The following is a 25,271-nucleotide window of genomic DNA, read 5'->3' as shown; positions in this document are numbered from 1 at the left end:
CAGATTCAGATTTCAGATTCAGATTTCAGATTCAGATTTCAGATTCAGATTTCAGATTCAGATTTCAGATTCAGATTTCAGATTCAGATTTCAGATTCAGATTTCAGATTCAGATTTCAGATTCAGATTTCAGATTCAGATTTCAGATTCAGATTTCAGATTCAGATTTCAGATTCAGATTTCAGATTCAGATTTCAGATTCAGATTTCAGATTCAGATTTCAGATTCAGATTTCAGATTCAGATTTCAGATTCAGATTTCAGATTCAGATTTCAGATTCAGATTTCAGATTCAGATTTCAGATTCAGATTTCAGATTCAGATTTCAGATTCAGATTTCAGATTCAGATTCAGATTTCAGATTCAGATTTCAGATTCAGATTTCAGATTCAGATTTCAGATTCAGATTTCAGATTCAGATTTCAGATTCAGATTTCAGATTCAGATTTCAGGTTCAGATTTCAGATTCAGATTTCAGATTCAGATTTCAGATTCAGATTTCAGATTCAGATTTTAGATTCAGATTTCAGATTCAGATTTCAGATTCAGATTTCAGATTCAGATTTCAGATTCAGATTTCAGATTCAGATTTCAGATTCAGATTTCAGATTCAGATTCCAGATTCAGATTTCAGATTCAGAATTCAGATTCAGAATTCAGATTCAGATTTCAGATTCAGATTTCAGATTCAGATTTCAGATTCAGATTTCAGATTCAGATTTCAGATTCAGATTTCAGATTTCAGATTCAGATTTCAGATTCAGATTTCAGATTCAGATTTCAGATTCAGATTTCAGATTCAGATTTCAGATTCAGATTTCAGATTCAGATTTCAGATTCAGATTTCAGATTCAGATTTCAGATTCAGATTTCAGATTCAGATTTCAGATTCAGATTTCAGATTCAGATTTCAGATTCAGATTTCAGATTCAGATTTCAGATTCAGATTTCAGATTCAGATTTCAGATTCAGATTTCAGATTCAGATTTCAGATTCAGATTTCAGATTCAGATTTCAGATTCAGATTTCAGATTCAGATTTCAGATTCAGATTTCAGATTCAGATTTCAGATTTCAGATTTCAGATTCAGATTTCAGATTCAGATTTTAGATTCAGATTTCAGATTCAGATTTCAGATTCAGATTTCAGATTCAGATTTCAGATTCAGATTTCAGATTCAGATTTCAGATTCAGATTTCAGATTCAGATTTCAGATTCAGATTTCAGATTCAGATTTCAGATTCAGATTTCAGATTCAGAATTCAGATTCAGAATTCAGATTCAGATTTCAGATTCAGATTTCAGATTCAGATTTCAGATTCAGATTTCAGATTCAGATTTCAGATTTCAGATTCAGATTTCAGATTCAGATTTCAGATCCAGATTTCAGATTCAGATTTCAGATTCTGATTTCAGATTCAGATTTCAGATTCAGATTTCTGATTTCAGATTCAGATTTCAGATTCAGATTTCAGATTCAGATTTCAGATTCAGATTTCAGATTCAGATTTCAGATTCAGATTTCTGATTCAGATTTCAGATTCAGATTTCAGATTCAGATTTCAGATTCAGATTTCAGATTCAGATTTCAGATTCAGATTTCAGATTCAGATTTCAGATTCAGATTTCAGATTCAGATTTCAGATTCAGATTTCAGATTCAGATTTCAGATTCAGATTTCAGATTCAGATTTCAGATTCAGATTTCAGATTCAGATTTCAGATTCAGATTTCAGATTCAGATTTCAGATTCAGATTTCAGATTCAGATTTCAGATTCAGATTTCAGATTCAGATTTCAGATTCAGATTTCAGATTCAGATTTCAGATTCAGATTTCAGATTCAGATTTCAGATTCAGATTTCAGATTCAGATTTCAGATTCAGATTTCAGATTCAGATTTCAGATTCAGATTTCAGATTCAGATTTCAGATTCAGATTTCAGATTCAGATTTCAGATTTCAGATTTCAGATTTCAGATTTCAGATTCAGATTTCAGATTCAGATTTCAGATTCAGATTTCAGATTCAGATTTCAGATTCTTTGAGATTCAGATTTCAGGTTCAGATTTCAGATTCAGATTTCAGATTCAGATTTCAGATTCAGATTTCAGATTCAGATTTCATATTCAGATTTCAGATTCAGATTTCAGATTCAGATTTCAGATTCAGATTTCATATTTCAGATTCAGATTTCAGATTTCAGATTTCAGATTCAGATTTCAGATTCAGATTTCAGATTTCAGATTCAGATTTCAGATTCAGATTTCAGATTCAGATTTCAGATTCAGATTCAGATTCCAGATTCAGATTCCAGATTCAGATTTCAGATTTCAGATTTCAGATTCAGATTTCAGATTTCAGATTTCAGATTCAGATTTCAGATTTCAGATTCAGATTTCAGATTTCAGATTCAGATTTCAGATTCAGATTTCAGATTCAGATTTCAGATCCAGATTTCAGATTCAGATTTCAGATTCAGATTTCAGATTCAGATTTCAGATTCTGATTTCAGATTCAGATTTCAGATTCAGATTTCTGATTTCAGATTCAGATTTCAGATTCAGATTTCAGATTCAGATTTCAGATTCAGATTTCAGATTCAGATTTGAGATTCAGATTTCAGATTCAGATTTCAGATTCAGATTTCAGATTCAGATTTCAGATTCAGATTTCAGATTCAGATTTCAGATTCAGATTTCAGATTCAGATTTCAGATTCAGATTTCAGATTTCAGATTTCAGATTTCAGATTTCAGATTTCAGATTTCAGATTTCAGATTTCAGATTTCAGATTTCAGATTTCAGATTTCAGATTTCAGATTCAGATTTCAGATTTTAGATTTCAGATTCAGATTTCAGATTCAGATTTCAGATTCAGATTTCAGATTCAGATTTGAGATTCAGATTTCAGATTCAGATTTCAGATTCAGATTTCAGATTCAGATTTCAGATTCAGATTTCAGATTCAGATTTCAGATTCAGATTTCAGATTCAGATTTCAGATTCAGATTTCAGATTCAGATTTCAGATTTCAGATTCAGATTTTAGATTCAGATTTCAGATTTCAGATTTCAGATTCAGATTTCAGATTCAGATTTCAGATTCAGATTTCAGATTCAGATTTCAGATTCAGATTTCAGATTCAGATTTCAGATTCAGATTTCAGATTCAGATTTCAGATTCAGATTTCAGATTCAGATTTCAGATTCAGATTTCAGATTCAGATTTCAGATTCAGATTTCAGATTCAGATTTCAGATTCAGATTTCAGATTCAGATTTCAGATTCAGATTTCAGATTAAGATTTCAGATTTCAGGCTAGGATAACTGATTTCAAATTCAACCATCAGATTCAGGTTTCGGTTTAAGATTTCATTTTTCTGATCTCAGATTCATATTCCAAATTTTATAATTCAGGATTTGAGTGGACCATAGATGAATTTCAAAAAAGGTTTTGGTCATATATTGTGACAAATATGAGACTCCGCGACAAAAATTTTACGATAAAACTTTCATTTTCTTAAACTACACTTGCAAAGCGTGCCTTCTTTAAAGAACCTCACTCAGTTGAGCATCCCTACTCGAGGTGAAACGCCTCTTTCATAACTTATTAAATTGATTCTTTTAGCAGCGCTTTCAAACACAAATCTTGACCAGTTGGGAGAAAAACCAACAGCCCAGTTTGGTTTTGCTCTCGCTGTTGAAAACGTTTTGAGTGTCGCTCATTTGAATTTAGTGATTATCGGAACTTTGCTTTTAACACAAATTTTCATCACAATCGTTTGTTTGTAAAGTAAAGCACAAATTTGGATTTTTTTTTTAATACTGGCCCGTTCTCGTGACGAAAGGTGTCTGATTTGTCATAAAATTTACCCAGTGGAGTGTGGAGCCCATGTGTTGAAACTCACTCGCGACGACCAAACTGAATGATCTCGCGGCGATTATTCCGGACTGACGAACCGCGTGGCCAATATTAGGGAAGAATGACCCTGGAAGTTAAACTCCCTTGAAAAAATGCGTGGCCAATGTAAACAATAACAGAGAGTCGTAAGTGAGAGAGAACGTCAATTCGCTATTGTTCTAGAGTCGACGAAGAGTGAACTCGTAGTGTGCACTGGAATTGTTGCCAGTTGAACAAATAGGAAATCATTAGGGAAGTGTTGCCAATATGCCAGTATTGTTCAATATTTTCCATTTTCTGTTCCACAATCCAAGTTAACGCGAAGAAGTTAGTGTAATTTGATCGGAAGCACATTAATTTCAGATTTTTTTTTTGTTTCGATTATAGTCGTTTTACCATGTTTATGGCATTCGCGACTTTATCAACGTTGCAGTTGGCGGATCGTTATTGAAAAACTTATCCGGTACAACTGTATTCGATGTTTACTCTTGGGCTCGAACTCGCGGACATCGGCTCAGGTGACAACAGACTTGCCAACTGAGCTATATCACAAGCCCATTAATTTCAGAATATTTTTTTAATTTCTCTATGGAATGAATGGCCCACTTTGTTGTTTTTAAAAGCAAGTAGCGAATTTAGATTCCCGAAGCTGAATTTCGTTTGAATTTTGGGACAAATATGGGACCCACCGGCGCAAATTTTACTATATTAACATATTCTTATCCAAATTGTAAATCTCGAACTAAAAATGTATTTTTAAAGTCAATATTTCGGAACCCTAATAAATGTACCGCATTATTTTTCTACCATTAAAATTATGAAGCCCATGTAAGTAAGTTCGAAACACTTAAAAGGTGCAGAAAAGGGGTCCGTATTCGAACATTAATTTTGATGCCTGCAATCTAGCACTTGGGACTGGGTGTAGGAAACTCGGTACCTACTTCCACTTTATGTTTTCATCGGTCCCATAGATGTTACTTCTTCGTTTCATTTGATTTTTTTCTCTTTCTAGGGAAGTGAGTAAAGTTTATGATCCCTCGGCGATTGATTTCAATTACCGTCGGATCAATAAACTGGAGAGCTTCTGCCGCAACAATTATACCAGGGCCAATGAAATGTGTCTAGAATGCATTATTATTATTGCAACTGGTAAACCACGAACAAATTACTCCGGCTTGGTCCAAGAAAAAATAATTGAACATGGGAATGACATTAGTCACTGGAGCTGGTGTACACGTCTATGTAGCAACAGACGGGTTCGAAATTTATGTCCTCTATCAATATTGGCTAATCCAATAATTGTTGACTATCGGTGTTTTTCGCTCTCTGCTTGGCTCTGTATCAAATTACGCGTATTAATAATTGTCGTTGAGCAGAAGTTGAAACGCTTCGATTGCTATCTCACGGAGTTAATTTTTTTTCCCAATTTAATTCCCATTTTCATTATCCCATGTGGAAAATCAGATTCATGATATTTAATCCACCTTTTCAAGTACATATAGGTTTATTATCGGGCCCGTTCACTTTCAAGAGCTCGAAACCCGCAAAAAAGCGAACCCGGTTCGTGAAAAATCCGAAATAGCAGAGGCGTGACCACAGCAGTCAAATATTTGCATTTTATTGGCGGCTCTTGTGAAGCGTTTTGTATCGTTTGCAACCATTAAATTCATGTGGGATGGGTCATGGGATTCACAAAGATTTAACACAACCTGCACCGTCGCTGGCGTCGTCGGTCGTCGCGACGCTCGGAAGCCATATCCCAGCAGCTGTCAAGTGGGGAAAAAGGATATCCATATCCGATGCTAAACGGCCACAGGAATGGGAATTTTTATCGGTTCAACTGTTGCTCGTTTTGTGTGGAGTCATTTTATATATTTTTTTGATTTTCTGCAGGAGAATGAGACGGTATCAGCTGGTACTAAAGTTGCGACAGATGTGAAAAAAGGGATGTGAGGAGGATGCGATCAGGAAATATATTTCATTTCCTTTCGTAAAATGCACTGTCTGTGCTATGTTGTTGCTTTCTTGGAACTCCCCAAAATAGAATGCTTGTTCATGTTTTCTATTTCTGAAGTTGAACTTAACAGAATGCATCTACCTTCTTTAGACTACGTAGTTCTCAATAGGTGCACTCAGGATTTATCGATATCGAATAATTAATAGATGTGATTTTCGAAACCCAAAGAAAGTAAAAATCCTTTATCGCATTACAAATCTAAGCAATATTTTGGTTTTCAGGAGTTAGGATAAGCTGCTTCTAAGCAGTTGACTTTTTAATAATAAATACCTAATTACCTTCTATCGATGGTACCGTTTATAACCCCCTCTGATTTGACCATCTGGCAGTACGATATCATGGGCTCTGATTATATTATAATTATTATTTTAATAATATCAGTCAGTGTCTTTTTTTATGAAAAATAAGAGCCCACCAGGCTAATGAATTGAATTTTTTACGGTCGCCATAGAAGGAGAAGAATCACCTTGATAGCATCCAAGCAATCGTAGCATACGAGCATACGCTGTACGTAAGTTCACTTCTAATAAGGATTGTTAACGAAAGAAAGTGGTCACTTCTTATTCAATTTTATTAAGCTAAAATAGTAGCTGGAATTGTATAAGCTATGTTGAATTGTTTGTTAAACTCTGCTTTAGCAGTTCAAGCAAGGAAGGATTAAGGAGGGGGGGGGGGGGGGGGGTCAATGGGGGCAAATGCCCCAGATTCCCCGGTTCAGGGGGCCCTCCCGAGGAGGAAAAAAAAGTTTCGCTCAAAACAGTAACAAAACCATATCCAAAAGTTCAAAGTATATGAAATCTGAAACTAGGACGGGGGCCCCCCTTTAGTACAAAATAATCCAGAATTTATAATTCAGCGTATAGTTATGTATACACAATAAAATTTCTCCAAGCACCCGATGTAAAATTATGCGACTGTAAGCTTTGTACGGAAATATCAAATTTTTAAATTTTTACACCTCCCATGGCTTTTTTAGTTGTTTCCTGAATTAGCGCAACGAGTTGTATTTTTGTGTGGAAATTAGTACGGGAAAACAAAAATGTTTATCAAAAAAATTAATTAGGATATATTGACAGTTCTACACGAACACTATCTTAGCAGGAGGCTTCAGCCTTAACCTCAAACCATGGGAGAACAGAATCGGTTTTTGAGAAGGGCGCATGATAAACGCAATTTTCCAGTACTAATATTGACAAATTCGCCCTGTGAAAAGCGATGCACAGATGTTCATGCTTTGATGTTTTTGGGTGTTCAGGGGTGCCAAGTGCATTGATATATATGGAAAATGATTAAATTTTTTTAGTTGCATTGTTTTTATTGAAAAACCTTTTCATGAGTACTGAGAATTTGCAGCTTTCCCGTAGATTTCCATTCGAATGTGAAATCAAATGCATCATTTATCTGAGCGAAATAACAACTGTCTGTTTCGCACACTTAAACGATGTAGCGAATTATGGTTATGTTTAAAATTATCAGAGCATGTAGGCGATTATTTTTAAAGTCAAGATCATTCAATGCTACAAAAATGTAAATAAATGAAAGCCCGATAAAATTACATTTTTGTAACAGTGAATGATTTTACACTAGTTTAGAAGTTAGAAACAACCCTTTTTTAATCTACCAAGCAGTACATGAAAATGTTTCAAATTTCCCTTGAAAATTGATTAACAAAAAATGGCTTATCTTCAACCCATAATGAATTCAAACGTTTATCAATTCAGAAATATTATGATTCATTTGAAACATGCAACTGATTTTAATAACGCACCTAGCATCACTGGTGAGGCCGCACAGTGGTCCAATACTCAAAAAAGCTGGCAAAAAGTCTGTTTTCAACATTTTTTGCTTTGAAACCTTTCAAAATCGTTCAATAATCATAATTTCACAAAAATAACATATTATTTTCATATTTTCTTTGAAATTTCTTTTTTTTTGTTTTTTAACAATTTGAAAAAATTCAATATCTCAGTAAGTAAATTCTTGTATTAAAATTTTCCATCAGATTGCTGCAAAATCTCTTACATCCTAGAAAGGTAAATTGAATCTAAAATTATTTCAAAATTACAATACATGTGAAATAAAATCAATACAGATTGACTTGACAAAGCTCTCAAATCGATCACATTTTAAATGTTTCATTAATTAACGAGTCAATATAGAAATTTTATGATAAATGAGAATTATTGAAAAATTTCGCCCCTTCTGATACAAATTTTTAAATTAAGGTATGTAGGCTTTTTTTCTTAAATGATCATTTATTATATCAATGGTCTATCATCCCTTTCTTTTGTTTTCCTCTATCCATTGACTACTGTGACGTGGCTGGCGCCGTTATTGATGTTTAAAGATAGAGCATCAGTTTTGTTCATTGTGAATGTGTGTCATTCCCAGACACCGTTCTTTTGACCTCTGGACAAAATTGATGGCCTCGATCAATCACGGAGTAGCAACCATTGGCGATGTGGAATTCGTTCTACTGAGCCACGCCTGCGATCATGGAATTCGAAATGTATTTTTATCGTAACGATTCTGATCATAAAAAAAGTAAATAAAAAAAAACCCTACGAAGTTATCAGCTGATGAGTTGATAAGAATGATTAATTTTGATCATAGAATATATCATTGTGCATTTCGAGTTCAATGATTTGAGGTGGATGTGAGTAGTCAATCAAGCTAAGCTAAGCTAAGCTATTTTAAACGAGAAAAACAAACTTAGAGTTTCATATTTTTTTTAAATTTTTTAATTTAACTTTTAATTTTTATTTTTAAATTTATTTCATATTTCATATTTTTAAAATAATACCATAACAGTTTCTAACAATTTTTAAAGTTTCAATTGGTTCTCATTAATTTTGAACTGCAAAAAAGGTTCTATAATTTGATCAATAATCAGAAGAATATTGGAGAAACCGTTATTCTGTTATGTTTTGGCAGTTATTCCTAATTGAAAAAATAACACTGAAATTCATACTGATAGTGCTTCAAAATATGAAAAGGATGTTTTATGAATGAATTTTTGAGAGAAATCAACCCAGAGCTCCTATTCCAAACAATTTAGTTCGTGATCCGGGAGGTTATTGGCTTAGAAGTCAAATTTGACGAAAAAAGGGGTTCAACTCTTTAACGTCGTTTTCCTAAAATGGCAAAAAAGGCAGCCCAATTTGCCATATTTTGTAGTCCAGAAATATGGGAATCTATCCAACGTAAAATAAGAGTGGAGTTATGTGGAGTTTTTTTTATCTCTAGTTGAAGTTATAAAATTCAAAATGTTTATCGTTTTTTGCAACTCGATTCCATATAAAAAGTTTCAACTTTATTCCAAATCACAATTTTTTATTAGATGAGGTGTAAAATATGCTTAACAAAAATATAAAAATAATTGCAAAGCGATTTGAATATCTATTCGTTTTCAATGTAAGCAAATCTTTGCGAATTTTTAAAAAAATATTGAATCTTTTCTCAGGAACTCTTTGAGAACTCCGAAACAGGTAAACTTTTGACTATCATTTTCATGGTTTCATGTAGCCTGAAAATGCCGGAACACGATGAAACATTTGGACAGATAATTATGAGAGCTTCAAAAATTGACTTTCTGCCAGCTTTTCTGGGGTTTGGACTACTGTGGGCCGCCAGCAAATCAAAACTTGAGATTATGTATAGCTGAAGCCAATTTTTCGTCAATACTATCGTTCGTATATACCCTTATAAAGATGAACTGGATGATCAAAAAAACAAAACTTTGGATTTTAAACATTACTTGATTCTTGCAGTACATTTCAAGTCATCTGACTATAAACCTAACTTGTACCAGAGAAATGATATTATGGGTTTTTGACTGCTAATTTAAATGCTGTTTGGTTCCAGGATAAAAATAAAATTACAAAATAAACTTTTCATTGCCGAGGGGTTTTTTTTATTTAATAACCTTGGCAAAAACATTTCATGAAATTATTGAAAGCTCTAGCACGCAAAGCCTGCCATTTTTGTACACTTTTCATGGATTCAGATTTTTTTTTTATTTTGAAGCATACACAATTTTTTAAAGTTTTAAATTGATAAAACTTTGAACTTTTTACACCTTTGTTATCATTATTTATGAAAATTTATGATTTTAGGCTGTACACCAAAATTAAAATAACGTTTCAAACCTTCAAACTTTCGACTTTATACTTCGATACTTTGAAAAATGATTATTTTCATCAGGCAAATCTTTCGATTATTTTTTTTTCCTTTCATATAATAAACTGTAAACTTTTTTTTGTCAATTGAGAAAAAATAATGAATAAGCAGTTGATGCAAAGAAAATATTTTTCATTTCCTTGAGATAAATTTTCTAATTCACAGTTTTGAAATTGCTATGTCTCAATGCTTTGAAAATCAAATAGTATTCTAGCATTTCCTTCTTTTATTCTTTTTTTTTAAATTCTTTTTTTTCTAAATTCAAGTGCCAAGCTTACTCCAGAGAATATTAAGTTTTATAAATAACTAGCTGACCCGGTAAACTTCGTTTTACCTTTTACTTAATAAATCATCAGAAAATATTTAACTTCATCTACACATCTTCAACTTCTTCGTGCTCACGAATTAGTTTTCATGAAAATCGTCTTAAAGTTGTTCGCGTTGTGTCCCATTACAAGTTGATTTTGTATGGGAACCCAACTTCCTTAAAAAATTAGATTCTCGAAACTATTATACAAACCATCTCTGGCCCGAAAAACCCTCGGATTCCAAATTTCCCTTCATTCCGACCGTCCGTTTATACGTGATGATGTTACAAAGAAATTGCCTCCATTTTTATACATAACTTACTTACTTAAGGATCCCGAGCCGATCCTCCGGTGCATAGGGCCGTGGTAAAAGACCTCCACTGTTGACGATCCGGAGCCAGCGTCTTCACTTGGTCCCAGTCAAGATTCTCGTCGACAGTTCGGATTTCAGCGGCTAGGCTTCGCCGCCACGAGTTTCTGGGTCTGCCTCTTCTTCGATGACCTTCTGGATTCCAATCTAGCGCCTCTCTGCAAATCTCGTTTTCATCTCTTCGCAGCGTGTGCCCAATCCATCTCCACTTACGTTCCCGAATCTCGATTTCTAGCGCCTTTTGATGACACCGGCGATGTAGTTCCTCATTCGAGATCCAGTTGCCAGGCCACCAAGCGCGGATGATATTCCGCAGGCAGCGGTTTACAAATACTTGCAGTTTTCGCGTCGTTACCGCATATGTGCACCAAGTTTCGCACCCGTACAGCAATACGGATTTGACGTTTGAGTTGAAGATTCGGATTTTCGTTCGTAGAGAGATGTTTCGGAGACTCGCAAACGCAAATCGGGCCTTTCTGATCCGGGTTTCGATGTCTTTTCTGGTACCACCATCAGGCGTTATCTGGCTACCAAGATACTGGAAGCACTCCACTTTCTCAACTTGTTGCCCAGCTACCATGAGACTGGAGGGATTTCCTGTGTTGATCTCCATCGACTTGGTCTTTCCGACATTGACTTTGAGACCTGCTGCCTTGGAACTTTCGGTGAGGTCGTCGAGTTTGCTCTGCATATCTGGTTGTGTTTGGGCGAGCAAAACAATATCGTCAGCCAGGTCAAGGTCGTTCAGTTGCTCCATTGTTGATAAGGATTCCACGGCAATCCTCGGTTCGGTGCACAGTCGATCGATCCAGTCAGAATCTCATCCATTACGATTAGAAAAAGTAGCGGTGATAAAATACATCCTTGTCTCACTCCAGCAGTTACCGGGATTGGTTCGGACAAGATACCGTCGTGCAAGACCTTGCACGAAAATGCCTCGTATTGTGATTCGATAAGATGGACTAGTTTCTCTGGGACCCCTCGTCGCCTTAGAGCCGCCCAGATGTTTTCATGGTTAAGTCGGTCGAATGCTTTTTCGAAATTCAACGAACACCAGCAGAAGAGAGTCCTGGAATTCGTTGATTTGTTCCAGTATGATTCGTAGCGTTGTGATGTGGTACACACATGATCGTCCGGATCGGAATCCAGCTAGTTGCCGTCGGAGTGTAGCGTCGATTGTCTCCTGGATCCTGTTCAGGATCACTTTGCAGAGTACTTTGAGGGTTGTACAGATCAACGTTATGCCTCGCCAGTTACCGCACTCTGTCAGGTCTCCTTTATTCGGGACCTTTACGAGGATACCCTGCATCCAGTCGGCCGGGAATGTTGCAGTATCCCAGATGTCAGCGAAAAGACGGTGCAACATTTGTGCTGATAGGGCAGGGTCGGCTTTCAGCATTTCAGCAGGGATGCAATCGATCCCAGGTGCTTTGTTGGATTTCATGTTTTTGATTGCCGCTTCCAGCGAGGGCGCTTCCGAGTTGACGCCATTAATGCGACTTACTGTTGGCGCTTCGAGCTGCGGGTTCTGTTGGCCATCGCTATTCGTTACTCGTAAGAGTTGTTCGAAGTGCTCAGTCCATCGTTTGAGCTGATCTGTTCGATCGATCAATAACTGACCTGCTCGGTCTTTCAGCGGCATTCTTGCATTAGTCCTTGCACCACTGAGGCGGCGAGAAATGTCAAAAAGTAATCGGATATCTCCATTGGCGGCGGCTCTTTCTCCCTCTTCGGCTAGGGAGTTTGTCCAGACTCTCTTGTCTCGTCTACAAGCTCATTTAACTGCCTTTTCCAGCTCCGCATATCGTAAGCGGGCGGCTACTTTGGCTGACCCGGTACATGCCTGTTCAATTCCGACTTTCGCCTTTCTCCGATCATCGACCATCCTCCAAGTTTCACCCGACATCCATTCACTCCTTCTTCCACAAACTTTACCCAGAGTACCATGGCTCGTCGTGATAAAGGCATTCTTGATTCCACACCACTGTTCTTCGACTGTTCCGTCTGTCGGCAGCTCCGAGGCTCGGGATTCTAGCTGTTCAACGTATGCCCTTTTCATCTCTGGATTCTCCAACCGGCGCACACAGGGGTAAAACATGAAAAAGGCGATCAAAACTGTTTTCTGTCGAAACTGTTCGTTTTAGACCTATAGTGTCTTCGAGACAAATGACCAGCATTACAAGGGCTAAAAAATAAGTTTTTTTAAAAATTGATTAATCCACCTAGTAGTGAGTTAGAAAAACTAACTTTTTCAACATCCATTTTAGAGCTGTATTGTCTGAGAAAAGTTTTTAGCTTGTACCAATTCTAGCAACTTTGCTTAAGAAGTAATAGCTGTAACATTAATCGTTTCAAAGTTATGACAATTTTTAGAAAAATAACACCAATTTTCAGTTTTTTCAACATAACTTTTTTGCGCGTGATTTTTCATATAAAATATGTTCTAGAGAGTTTTGAAGATAGAAAAGTTGTACACTTTTGCTGAATATACTGTATAGAAACTTTGAAGTTTAAACGAGATATCTTAAAAATACTTAACAAAAATAGTCATTTTGAACCGGTAATATCTCCTGAGTTCGGACGAGTTCGGTTACATATTTTACAGTTTTGCAATCAGAAAAGTATCGCCTTTCAAACAATGTACAATTAAAAGTGGCCAGTTTTGATCCTCATTGTGTAAATGTCAATAGAAGTGAGATAAAAATGAAGTTTTTATACTAATTTGAGCCCATCTACCATCTCAAGTTCAAGTGGTTCAAGTAGGCCTACTGTTAGGAATCCTACATGTTGCAGCCAAATAGTAATAGTTTTGCTCAAATTAGTATAAAAACTTCACTTTCGGCTCACTTCTATTGACATTTACACTATGAAGGTCACAATTGGCCACTTTTAATTGTACATTGTTTGAAAGGCGATACTTTTCTAATTGCAAAACTGTAAAATATGTAACCGAACTCGTCCGAACTCAGGAGATATAACCAGTTCAAAATGACTATTTTTGTTAAGTATTTTTAAGATATCTCATTTAAACTTCAAAACTTCTATACAGTATATTCAGCAAAAGTGTACAACTTTTCTATCTTCAAAACTCTCTAGAACATACATATTTCATATGAAAAATCACGCGCAAAAAAGTTATGTTGAAAAAACTGAAAATTGGTATTATTTTTCTAAAAATTGTCATAACTTTGAAACGATTAATGTTACAGCTATTACTTCTTTAGCAAAGTTGCTAGAATTGGTACAAGCTAAAAACTTTTCTCAGACAATACAGCTCTAAAATGGATATTAAAAAAGTTAGTTTTTCTAACTCACTACTAGGTGGATTAATCAATTTTTAAAAAAACTTATTTTTTAGCCCTTGTAATGCTGGTCATTTGTCTCGAAGACACTATAGGTCTAAAACGAACAGTTTGGGCAGAAAACAGTTTTGATCGCCTTTTTCATGTTTTACCCCTGTGTGCGGCGGAAGTCGTATCGACACTCGACTTTCTCCTCGCGCCTTTAGACACGCGCAACTCTCAGTCGTATCTCGCCAAGGACGAGGTGATGGTCAGATGCAATGTCTGCGCTTCGTTTGTTGCGGACATCAAGAAGGCTCCTTCTCCATTTTCGGCTGATGCAGATGTGGTCAATTTGATTTTCTGTTCGGCCATCTCGGGATACCCAAGTGACCTTATGTGCTGGTCGATGGGGGAAGAGCGATCCACCGATCACCATGTTGTTGTTGCCACAAAGTTCTACAAACAGCTCTCCGTTTTCGCTCATCTGTCCTAGGCCATGGCGCCCCATGATGCGCTCAAGGTCTTTATTGTCGGAGCCAATCTTTGCGTTGAAGTCGCCCAAATGGATTTGAATGTCACCCTTCGGAATTTTCTCTACCACGCTGTTCAGTTGACTGTAAAACTGCTCTTTCTCCTGCAAGTCGGCAACGTCAGTTGGCGCATAACACTGGACCATTGTAAGGTTTCTAACCCGTGTTCTGAATCTGGCTACGATTATTCTTTCGTTTATCGGTTCCCATCTTATGAGGGCCGCGTAGGCCTGTGGGCTTAACCGGAAACCAACTCCTCGTTCCCGAGTAGCATGTTCTCCTCGTATGCCAGAGTAAAGCAGGACTTGCCCGGATTGTGTCTTGTGTTCTCCAGTATTAGGCCAACGGACTTCGCTCAGTTCCAATATCTCTAGCTTGAGGCGCCTAGCTTCTCTAGCAAGTTGAGCCAGCTTTCCTGGCTGGGCAAGGGTCAAAACATTCCAAGTTCCAATTCTAGTCCGTGTTTTCATGCTAAAAGTCGTTGCCAAAGTTCCAATTCGGTTATTTCTTCTCTCAGTTTCTGTAACAATACAAGATATCAGGAGCAGTAGGCTGTTAGCCTAAAGTCCCTATCCCGCGATGGGGCTGCCATCTTGGACTTAGCTGGCGGGAGCCGCTTGCTGCAAGACAGAAGCTGTTTGAGCCGCCCCTGACCTGGAGCACAGACGCTCGGTTGTTGTTGCACGCCGCCCCTGACCTGGGGAACAGACGCGTGCGGCCACCTTCTCAGTCTGCATGCGACCAAAGCATCCACCGGGGTTGGGTACCCGATCTCCGCTTAGGTTACTCGCACCCCAGCCGGCACCGCGGGGAGGTAGAGATAGGAGTTGTGAATAAGAGGTGATATGACCACTATGGGGTCTCGTGTTGCACATTATCCACCGTTTACCAGCCTTACATTTTAATACATAAGATATGTTTTTATTTTATTTTATTTGAGGTTTGAGATATTTGAATAAAGAAGTAAGCAAAAAGTTGTCTATACAGATTATCCATTCATTTTCAAATCTGAGTTAGAGCTGTTTTTTAAATTAAAGACTGATTAAGAAATTTAACCTGGAAGAGTTAAACAATTGATGTGGTCTGGATTTCAATTTAAAACTCTGTATTTTGAACTCTGTTTTAATTTGATCTCCTTTTTAACCTTAAACTGATTTCTGATTTAGAATTCTTATTATAATTTCATGTTCTTCATTCCAATGTCGATTTCGTGGAATAAAAAAAATCTTTACAAAAATTTGTAATTTAAAAAAATCTTTAATATCCTTATTGTGCTTCTGCTTTCAAATTCTTCATTTTGTCAAGAAACATTGAATTGATAATATTTTAGAATTTTATTTCCAATATTCAGTCTTTATCAGAACTTATTTTTGATTCGTTTTTAGAATTTTTAAAGCGTCTAATTCTAGCATCTAGATTGTCTAATACAAACTTCGAATTTAAAATGCTAAAGCCACTTGCTTATTAACGTTTCAAATCAACACAATGATTTGAAATTTAATTTCTGAAAAGTGGTTCCAAAGTATTTTTCTAATGATGAATTTTGATTGTCAATTTTGACTATGATTTTCTCTACTGAAATTTTGTTGTGAGGCTGACAATTCAATCGGGATTATTTTTTAAAGCAATTGGTAGTTCAATTATGAATCTCTAATTTTTCCTTTGAGATCTTTATGTGTTAAATTTGTATTTTAGCTACGATTTTTTTTATTTTTGCTTGGCATACTAATGTTACTTTTTTTTCTTGTCATTTGGGATCATATTTTTCCCTTTATAAGTCATGCGTAGTATTATAATTGAAGATGTGAAATACCAGGAAAAATTCTCATCTTTCAGCTTAAGAACGGAGCCATTCCGAAACATAGACACAGGATCTCTGGAACGAAATCTGAACAAAAAAAAACCAACAAAACTTAACACATTCTGATACAACCAGGCAAATAAATCACTTATCTTGGGAAATTTTCGTGCTCCCTTTACTTTTGAGGAAAATTATTCTTCGCTAATAAGTGCAGGATTTCTGTAGGTCGTTCCGATGCTCCAGAGCAAGACACCGTCAGGGATCGCGTGTCAGAATAAATCACTATGCTAACGAGATAATTTCATTACGGTTTTTCTTCCTTCGGGCATCATCCACCTACCCAGTTGTATGAACGAAGATATGGGAAGCGCACGGTTGAATGCCATACGATTTATGCTTCCAGTAGCGACCGATTTGAACCGTACTGCGGGGGCATTTTGAAACAAATAGCGACGTCAATGGAGCTGTATTTGTCAATAGATGGTTCCACCAATAATTTGGAACATTACAAAACCTTAAAGCTATAAAATCAATTTTTTTAACAAACAAATTCTCAATCGAAAAAGCGAAATTGCTTCCATGGCACGGTTCTAATAATGTAATAAATCCATCCAATCTTTGTTCTTTGAAGTTTTTCATTTCCTCCCCAGACGATTACCTACCAACTAGTTGTGCTGCGCCGGAGAGGATGGATTCTCGCAAATTGTGATGACAATTCAACAAAAACAATTTCAATCTTTCCCCGCCTCTCGTCATTTGGCCTCTGCAACGTTTTGGCTGACTCGGAAATAAATTTTATACAAAGACTGTTTTTCCTAAGGTTCAGCACCGGAAGTGCTGACAAGAGTTCACCCGATATCGTAAAGAAAATATGAGTTACTTGAAAAAAAAACTCTGTCTAGTATTTTTGAAAGATTCCAAAACATGCAATTTTTTTGTATTTTTTATGATTATCGTATAAGAACATCCAGATGTCTGTGGTCGTGACAGCCGTCGCTCGTTACGGCAAAATAAATTGTATGAATTCATTTGGGTGGGTTTTTACGTTCCGTTCCGTAATGGCATGGCAGCATGTAAGTATCTTTCATGCGGTCAAGGACCATCAGCAGAACCATGCAATCATATGTGTCGCGACGCGACTGATAGCAATGATTAACGAAAGTGAAAACAGCCCAGAGAGGCAGAAGAAAAAGACGTGACAAATTGATTGGCGGATTAGCTGCTGGGTTGATGTTAACATTGCCCTAGTAATTTGTTGGTTGTGGCGGGCTTTGGAATGATCCCAAAATTTTCTTAATAATTTTCTATTAAACTTTCTTTTGCTTAAACAAGTTTGAAAAAATTGTTTTATTATCAGCATTTTCTTTTCTACCATCTGTCAATTGTTTGATGAATGACCAACTGATGTGGGCACACTGGGATGGAAACATGCTTTAAATATATTGCTGTCGCCTAACATTTATCACAGTTTTATCACAGATCCGTTGTAGCATGAAAGAAAAGTACACAACCCGCATGGAGCATTGAGCCGACTGTCAATGTAAATGTTTGCTGACGTTTGACCATGCTACCTACCTTGAATGTACTGAAGTTTTCCGGGGCTGTTTGCTCTTTCTATCGAAAGTACCTACCAAGTTATCTATTATGTATCCAATGATTCAGCATCAGCCAGTATCGATGGATTGAATGATATGTTACTTGAAAGGAAATTTAACTTAAAGGTAGATACAATGGATTGGACTTTGTCTAGGGTAGTTGGTCATATAAAAGATTCTAAAAAAAAATCTGGATATTACTGACAGTCTCTAAAAGTCTCATTTATACTTATAAAACTATTTAACAAGGTACAAAAAGAAGTCGGTAAAAAGTTTCATTATCCTTCAACCCTTGATAAACTATTGATGAGCTTTTGCATTTTTTCCGTTTGCATCGATCGAAAGTTAATAAAAATAAAGAAGCTTTTTTTAGTACAATTTGTCTGCTTTCAATCCTTGAAACTACATTTTTTCGAGAACTTACTTTAACGAAAATATTTTTCAATATCTTGAGTATCGAAGTCAAAATGTTCATGAATTTTAAATAAGCTTTTCTGATAACGCATTTAGATTTCAATTTTCTTTTATTTGAAGCACCTATCTACAAAAAATAAATAATTTCTCCAAAAATTCAAGTTTTCATTTCTCAACTCTCAAGTCTTGACTACCAACTTTTAAAAAATCTCAAAGCTCAATTTCTAACGCTGAACCTTAAATGCTCAACATTAAAATTTAAAGCCCCATATCTCAGTTTTCCATTTTCATCTCTTCGCTCTGCAGGTCTGACACTCAATTCACAATTCTCATTTATCAATTCCCGATTTTCAGCTCTCAACTCCCAACTTTTAGTTATAGCACCCTCAAATCGATTTTGGACGCTTAACTCTCAACTCCGAACCCTAAACTTTTTACATTGAACTCTCAGCTCTAGATGCTTAACTTTTTACATTCAACCCTCAACTCTGAACGCTAAACTTTCTTAGCTCAACTTTCAACTCTTAACTTTCAACTATCAAATCTCAATTATTATCTCAATTCTTAATCTTTTTTGAAATTCTGAGCTACAAACAATTTAACATTTAAAAAAGGAGAATTTCTTGGTTAGGGTCGAATAGATCCGGATAATCATTTTGGCTGTGTCTTTCAAACTCTTGAACCGATTTTTATAATACCACTAGCTGACCCGGTGTGCTTTGCTACACCTTTCAGAATCAAATGATATTTTTAGAAATCATTCAAATTTTTATTGTTTTTGGTATTATTTTAAATCAAATTATGACGAAATTAATAAGCAACCACTATAAAATGAGAGCTTCAGCTGGAGTTTCAAATTGCAACACAAACCATAACTTATATTTTGAATCTAAATTTATAAATTTGTTTTAAAGATCTGATAATTTTCATCTGTTTCCTTAAGTTTCGCCCTAAAAAAGAAGGGTCCCAAATTAATCGTTCGTAAATAATCTAACTTATAAAGTATGGTTGTTTTTGCTTGATATGTTCTGGATTTATGCTTAAAAACTGATTAGAGAACCCCCCCCTGTCCTTCCCTTCACCCCCTGCTGAATGGAGATTGTAATTTTTAATTAATATTGTTTTCGTTCCCAAAAATCCTCTTATGTCAAATATAGTTCCATTGGTTGATAAGTATTTAAGCTTTACAACAAAAATTGTATGGAGCCCCTTTCTTTCTTTCCCTCTCTACACTGTAAAGCATAAGAGTCTATAACAATCGTAGAAACATACCTCGTAACCAAGTACCTTTCCATGCCATATTTGTTTCCATTTGTTGGCTTCGTAAGCATAAATTGAGAATATATGCTAACAAAATTGTATTGGGCTCACCTCCCTCCTCCCATGTACCTTCTCACTGAAAGGAGGATGATGTGTCAAATAATCATAGAGTCATACCAAAATGATTTTCCATGTTAAGTATCGTACATTTCTCGGATTTTGTAAAATAAAAGTTAAATGTAAGCTTCCCTCTTCCCTTCCTATATTCAATGCCAATCCAAATTTGGTTTTATTTACGTAGAAAATTTTTGAGTTTTGTATAAACTTGAAAGGGAGTACCATCCCCCTTTCCATTCTCTTCTTTCAATAGAGGGGTGATAACTTAATATTCATAAAAGTATTTTTCGTACTTAAATACTTTTTGATGCCAAATTTGGTTTCATTTGCTCGATTAATTCTCGAGTTATGGAAAAAAAAATGGAACCCCCCCCCCCCCCCTTCTTCCTTTATATCTTACCGCTTAAAAGGTACGGCTTCAATTTATAATAGAAACATTTCTCGTATCCAAATACACTCACATGTCAAATATGGTTCAATTTGCTTGATCAGCTCTCCAGTTAAACTGAAAATTGTAAAGGAGACCTCGCCTCCCCCTTTTCATTCACCTTTTCGAAAGAGTGAGGGATACCAAATATTCATAGAAGCATTTCTCGTACCCAAATATCGTTCAATGCCAAATTTGGTTCCATTTGCTGTTTTAGTTCTTGAGTTATGCAGTAAAAATTATATGAAACTCCCCTCCCTCTTTCCTTCCTCCCCGCTGTAAGAAGGAAGGGGTCTCAAACAATCATTGGAACATGTCACGTTCCCAAATACCCTCCCATGCCAAGTTTGGTTCCATTTGCTTAATTACTTTCTTAGTTATGTTGAAAACTATAAAAGAGGCCCCTCCCCCCTTAATATATCCCTACTGGAAAGAGGGAGGGGTCTCAAATTATCATAGAAATATTTTTCGTATCCAAATACCCTCCCATGTCAAATTTGCTTCAAATTGCTTTATTAGTTTTTGAACTATATAAAAAAATATGAAAGAGGCCCCTCCTCCTTTCAACTGGAAAGAGGGAGGGGTCTCAAATAATCATTGAAATATTTTTCGTATCCAAATACCTTCACATGCCAAATTTGGATCCAATATCTTGATTAGTTCTCGAGTTATATGAAAAATTGTAAGGTAGCCCCCCTCTCCCCTTCCTATCACGCCACTGAAAGGAGGGAGGGGTACCAAATTTTCATAGAAATATTCCTCGTTCCCAAATACCACCCCATGCCAAATATGATACCATTTGCTTGATGGGTTCTCGAGTTATGCAAAAAATTGTCTTTTGTTTGGGAGGCCCCTCTCCCCCTTCATGAGAGAGGGAGGGGTCTCAAACCACATTAGGAACCTTCCCCTGCCTCCAATACTTCCACCTGCCAAGTTTCACGCAAATCGGTTCAGTAGTTTCCGAGTCTATAGGGAACAGACAGACAGACAGACAGACAGACAGACAGACAGACAGACAGATAGACAGACAGACAGACAGACAGAAATTCATTTTTATATATATAGATTTAGAAATCGTCAACTTAGAAATTCACTATTTTTTTTTTTTGTTTCGATTATAGTCGTTTATCAACGTTGCAGTTGGCGGATCGTTATGGAAGAACTTTTCCGGTACAACTGTGTTCGATGTTTCTCTTGGGCTCGAACTCGCGGACATCGGCTCAGGAGATAACAGACTTGCCAACTGAGCTACAGTGTCGGACAATAGAATAGGACCGCTCTAATGCAAAATATTCAAACCACCTTCAAACTGTCAATTCAAATATAATAATATGCGACACCTAGCGGCAACCACTTATTGTAGTATGCCAACTTTGTATACTGCACGTTTGTTGCAATCAAAGTAACCCGTTTGTTCTACTCGACCAAAAAGCTGTCAGAGGGTGAAAAAAGTCGCGTCATAAAATAAGACCAGCCCATCAGTTCGGCTGTTCCGGCATTTTCAGCGCTCTAGATTTGAAGAAAAGGTGTGGTTTTCGGTGTTGTTTGTCCATTTTCGTGTCCTGGTAAGTATTTCCCATAAAATTAATCATGTGAATCATGAAAACAAACAAAAAATAAAGATTCCCTTCCTCCTACTCTGTTTTCAGCGAAAAAGCGATGGGTCGGGCACAGTCGGAGGTCCTGCGAGCGATCATCCGGAATCTGCAAAAGGCTGGGAAAAGCCAACGCGAGAAGATCGAAAACTTTCGTTTTCAACGCGCTTCACAGCACCGGCAAAAGGGAACCTACCGGGCGCCCCCCCAAAACGACGCCGAAGGACGATTCGGCAATCAAGCGGGCCTCGCAAAAGGACCCTTTCAAAGCGTCCAAGCAGATCAGAGACGAGCTGAACTTATCTGTGAGTTCCCGGACGGTTCAGCGACGGTTGACGGAGAAGGGACTAGGAGGAAAAAGTCCCCAGAAGGTGCCGATGCTGACGCCGAAGCACTTGAAGGCGCGGCTGAAGTAAGCGAAGGACCACTTCGATTGAATCGGTCCGGAAAAGGAGAAACTATGGAGAAATGTGCTGTGGTCGGATGAGACCAAAGTGAACCTCATCGGCTCGGACAGAAAGAGTTGGGTCCATCGCCCACTCGACTGTGCGTATATGTCCCAGTATACAAATAAAACATTCAAACATGGAGGAGGTAGCATCATGGTGTGGGGGTGCTTTTCTTGGTACGGGGTGCGTCCCTTGTACTGGATCGACCGGATTATGGGCCAGCATCCCTACGCCCAGATACTTCGGGAAGTAATGCTGCCACACGCCGAGTGGGAGATGCCCCTAGAGTGGCAGTTCCAGCAGGACAACGACCCCAAACATACCGCTAAAACGGTTAAAAAGTGGTTCCAGGATAATAAGGTAGACGTTATGGAGTGGCCAGCACAGTCCCTGATCTCAATCCCATAGAGAACCTATGGGAAATAGTTAAACGTAAGGTGCACACCGAAAAATCAAAACACAAGCAGCAGCTGTGGGAGAGAATCCAGACGGTGTGGTACGCTGTCCCGGTGAGAACGTGCCACATGCTGGTGGAGTCGATGCCGAACCGGGTGCGAGAAGTGATGCGTAATAAGGGTTATACCACCAAGTACTTACCCTGCAAATCGATCACGGTATGAATTTCCTTTTTTTAAATTTTTTTTACCATGAATTCTAAAGCGGTCCTATTTTATATCGCGTTATTTAAATCAGTAAGTGTATGCTTGAAACGCATTTTTAAATAAAGGACAATTGTTTTAACTACGGATGATTTTAATTTCTTCGAAGAATGAAATTTACAATTTGTAAATGGTTTGATGCACTTAAATGGATTTTTTTTTCTCAAAGTTTTGTCATTTTCTGTTTTGGATTGAACTGTGGTCCTTTTCTATTGTCCGACACTGTATAACACAAGCCCATCTATCTATTTATGAAAACACCCATTATTATAATTTTAATGATGTTTGAACATTGTGATGGATGACAAAGTGTTAAAAAAAGATGGCGTTTTTTTAACAAAGATCGTGAACATCGAATAATGAAATCTCACTATGTCAGCTAAATTTTTATCTAATTAAAAGATTTATTTAAAGTTAAAAAAGTTTTTGGTTTCTAATATCCAATGCCATAAATGAAAGTATAAGATAAACTAAAAAATCATTAATATTTGTTGGAAATCATTTTGTTTTTTTTTTTGCTGAATAATCAACTAATCTGTATATTATGATGGCAGTGAATGTTTGGGAAAATTTTATGATTGAATTTCGAAAACCAATCGTATACATTTTGTAGATTGGCTCAATAAACTGATTCGTACACAATTTCAGCTCAATCAAATTTGATTATGAAGTGCCTTGAAGAGCCCAAAATTTCAGTTTTTTACCTTCAAAAATCACCAAAGTCCCCCCAAAAGAAATCGGGAAAATCGAAATTTTAACTTTGATGCCAAATGACTAAGCAATGCATTAAACGTCTAAATCTGGTGTTATTTAAAAAAAAAAATGTTTGGCCGAAATCAACGATATGATTACAAAAATCACCAAAGGGGGGAGGGGGGCAAAGAAGGTTCGAAAAATCAAAAAAAAATTTTTTTGATGGCAAATGGCTCAGAAATGGATGAAACGTTGAGATCTGGTGCAATTTTTTTTTTCAATCAAAAATCGACTTTTTGGGACGTGTCTCAGAAAAGCGGTCGTTTTTTTTTTTTGGAAAACCAAATAATTAAGTTCTGGAAAGTAAATTTTTGGACAAATTTTTTTTTTTTTTGAACTAACACCAGATTTCGACGTTTTATGCATTTTTAAGTCGTGTGTAAATTTAGATTTTCCGAATTTTCTTCGGGTCTCCTCTTTGTTGATTTTTGAGGGTAAAAAAACTTAAACCTTGAGTGCTTTGAGGCACCCCTAAAAAAAAGTCCGATTGAGCTAAAATTTTGAGCTTGCCAGTTTTTTGAGTCCATCTACAAAATGTATATGGTCGGTTTTCGAAATTAGACAAGACCAGTTTGACTGAGAAGGACCCATCCAAGGGGGGCGAGTTGGTATGTGTTTCGAAATTGAAATTTAGCTAAATTTTATAACAATACCAAAATAACATTAAAAATAAGGAAATTGATTTCTTAATAATTTTTTTGCTTATAATTATCACACAAACTATAAAAAATAAAAAAAATTACTTATAAAATTGATCAACATTTTCAAAACAAATCAGAATGAATGTTTCAAATCAATGCTATTTCCAGTAAGTCATTGATCAATCATTCAAAATCATTCAAAATAAAATAAAATATAACACCAGATTTGAAAAAAATCTGAAATCTCAAATAAATGTCAGATCACGTTAAAAACTAACCATGATTCAAAATTGTTAGAAATTTTTTAATGATTGCAATTTATTACTCATCTAATTTTACATTTCTTTCCATTCTTTTCAATGGTAGGATTGATTAAATAAATTCGCTGTAGTTTGGGAAAAATTTCACGATTAAAAATGTGAATTCTCGATTTGCGAAAGAAAAACATTTTGAGCTTAAGAAAAAATTTCAATAGTTGATAATTGAATTTTACTTAATGAAAAGAAAAAATATTTGATTTTTTTTAAGGCTGTCAATGATCAAAGTCAAAAATAAAAAATTTTATTTGTTAATATTCCAGTTATTAAAATAAAAGGCTTAAAAAAATCTGAAGTTCGAAAAAATAACTTTATAAATTTAAAATAAAACATGTTCAATTATACTGACAAATAACAGATTAATCAATAAAAAACTGATAAAATAAATATAAAAATAAAATTCCAAGTTTTGAAGTAAACATTGAAAGCACAAAGATAAAACAAAATTAGTTAACATTGCACATTAACACCTAACTTTAAAGTTGAATCAATTATGAATAAGATAAATTAAAAATCATGATCAAACTTTTATAAATTTTCAATCAAAGGTTTTAAAATTTAAAATTTCGCTTTTTTTCGCTATCAATTGGAATTTTGGGTCCTGAAAAGGATAGAAGGTGGAAACTATGTTTTTCTTATAAAAAAATTAGATTATGT

At 36.0% G+C, this 25,271-nt stretch overlaps 1 protein-coding gene across 1 annotated transcript in view; it reads left to right on the top strand.

The window, feature by feature from the left end:
• LOC129743996 (vascular endothelial growth factor receptor 1-like) overlaps positions 1 to 25,271 on the top strand; it is a 106,071-nt gene that overhangs the window by 56,092 nt on the left and 24,708 nt on the right. The window lies entirely within an intron of this gene.

Source organism: Uranotaenia lowii, chromosome 2 (genome assembly GCF_029784155.1).
Source record: "Uranotaenia lowii strain MFRU-FL chromosome 2, ASM2978415v1, whole genome shotgun sequence".
NCBI lineage: Eukaryota > Metazoa > Arthropoda > Insecta > Diptera > Culicidae > Uranotaenia > Uranotaenia lowii.
Note: the sequence above shows the minus strand (reverse complement) of the source record. Positions and strands in the feature narration are given on the sequence as shown.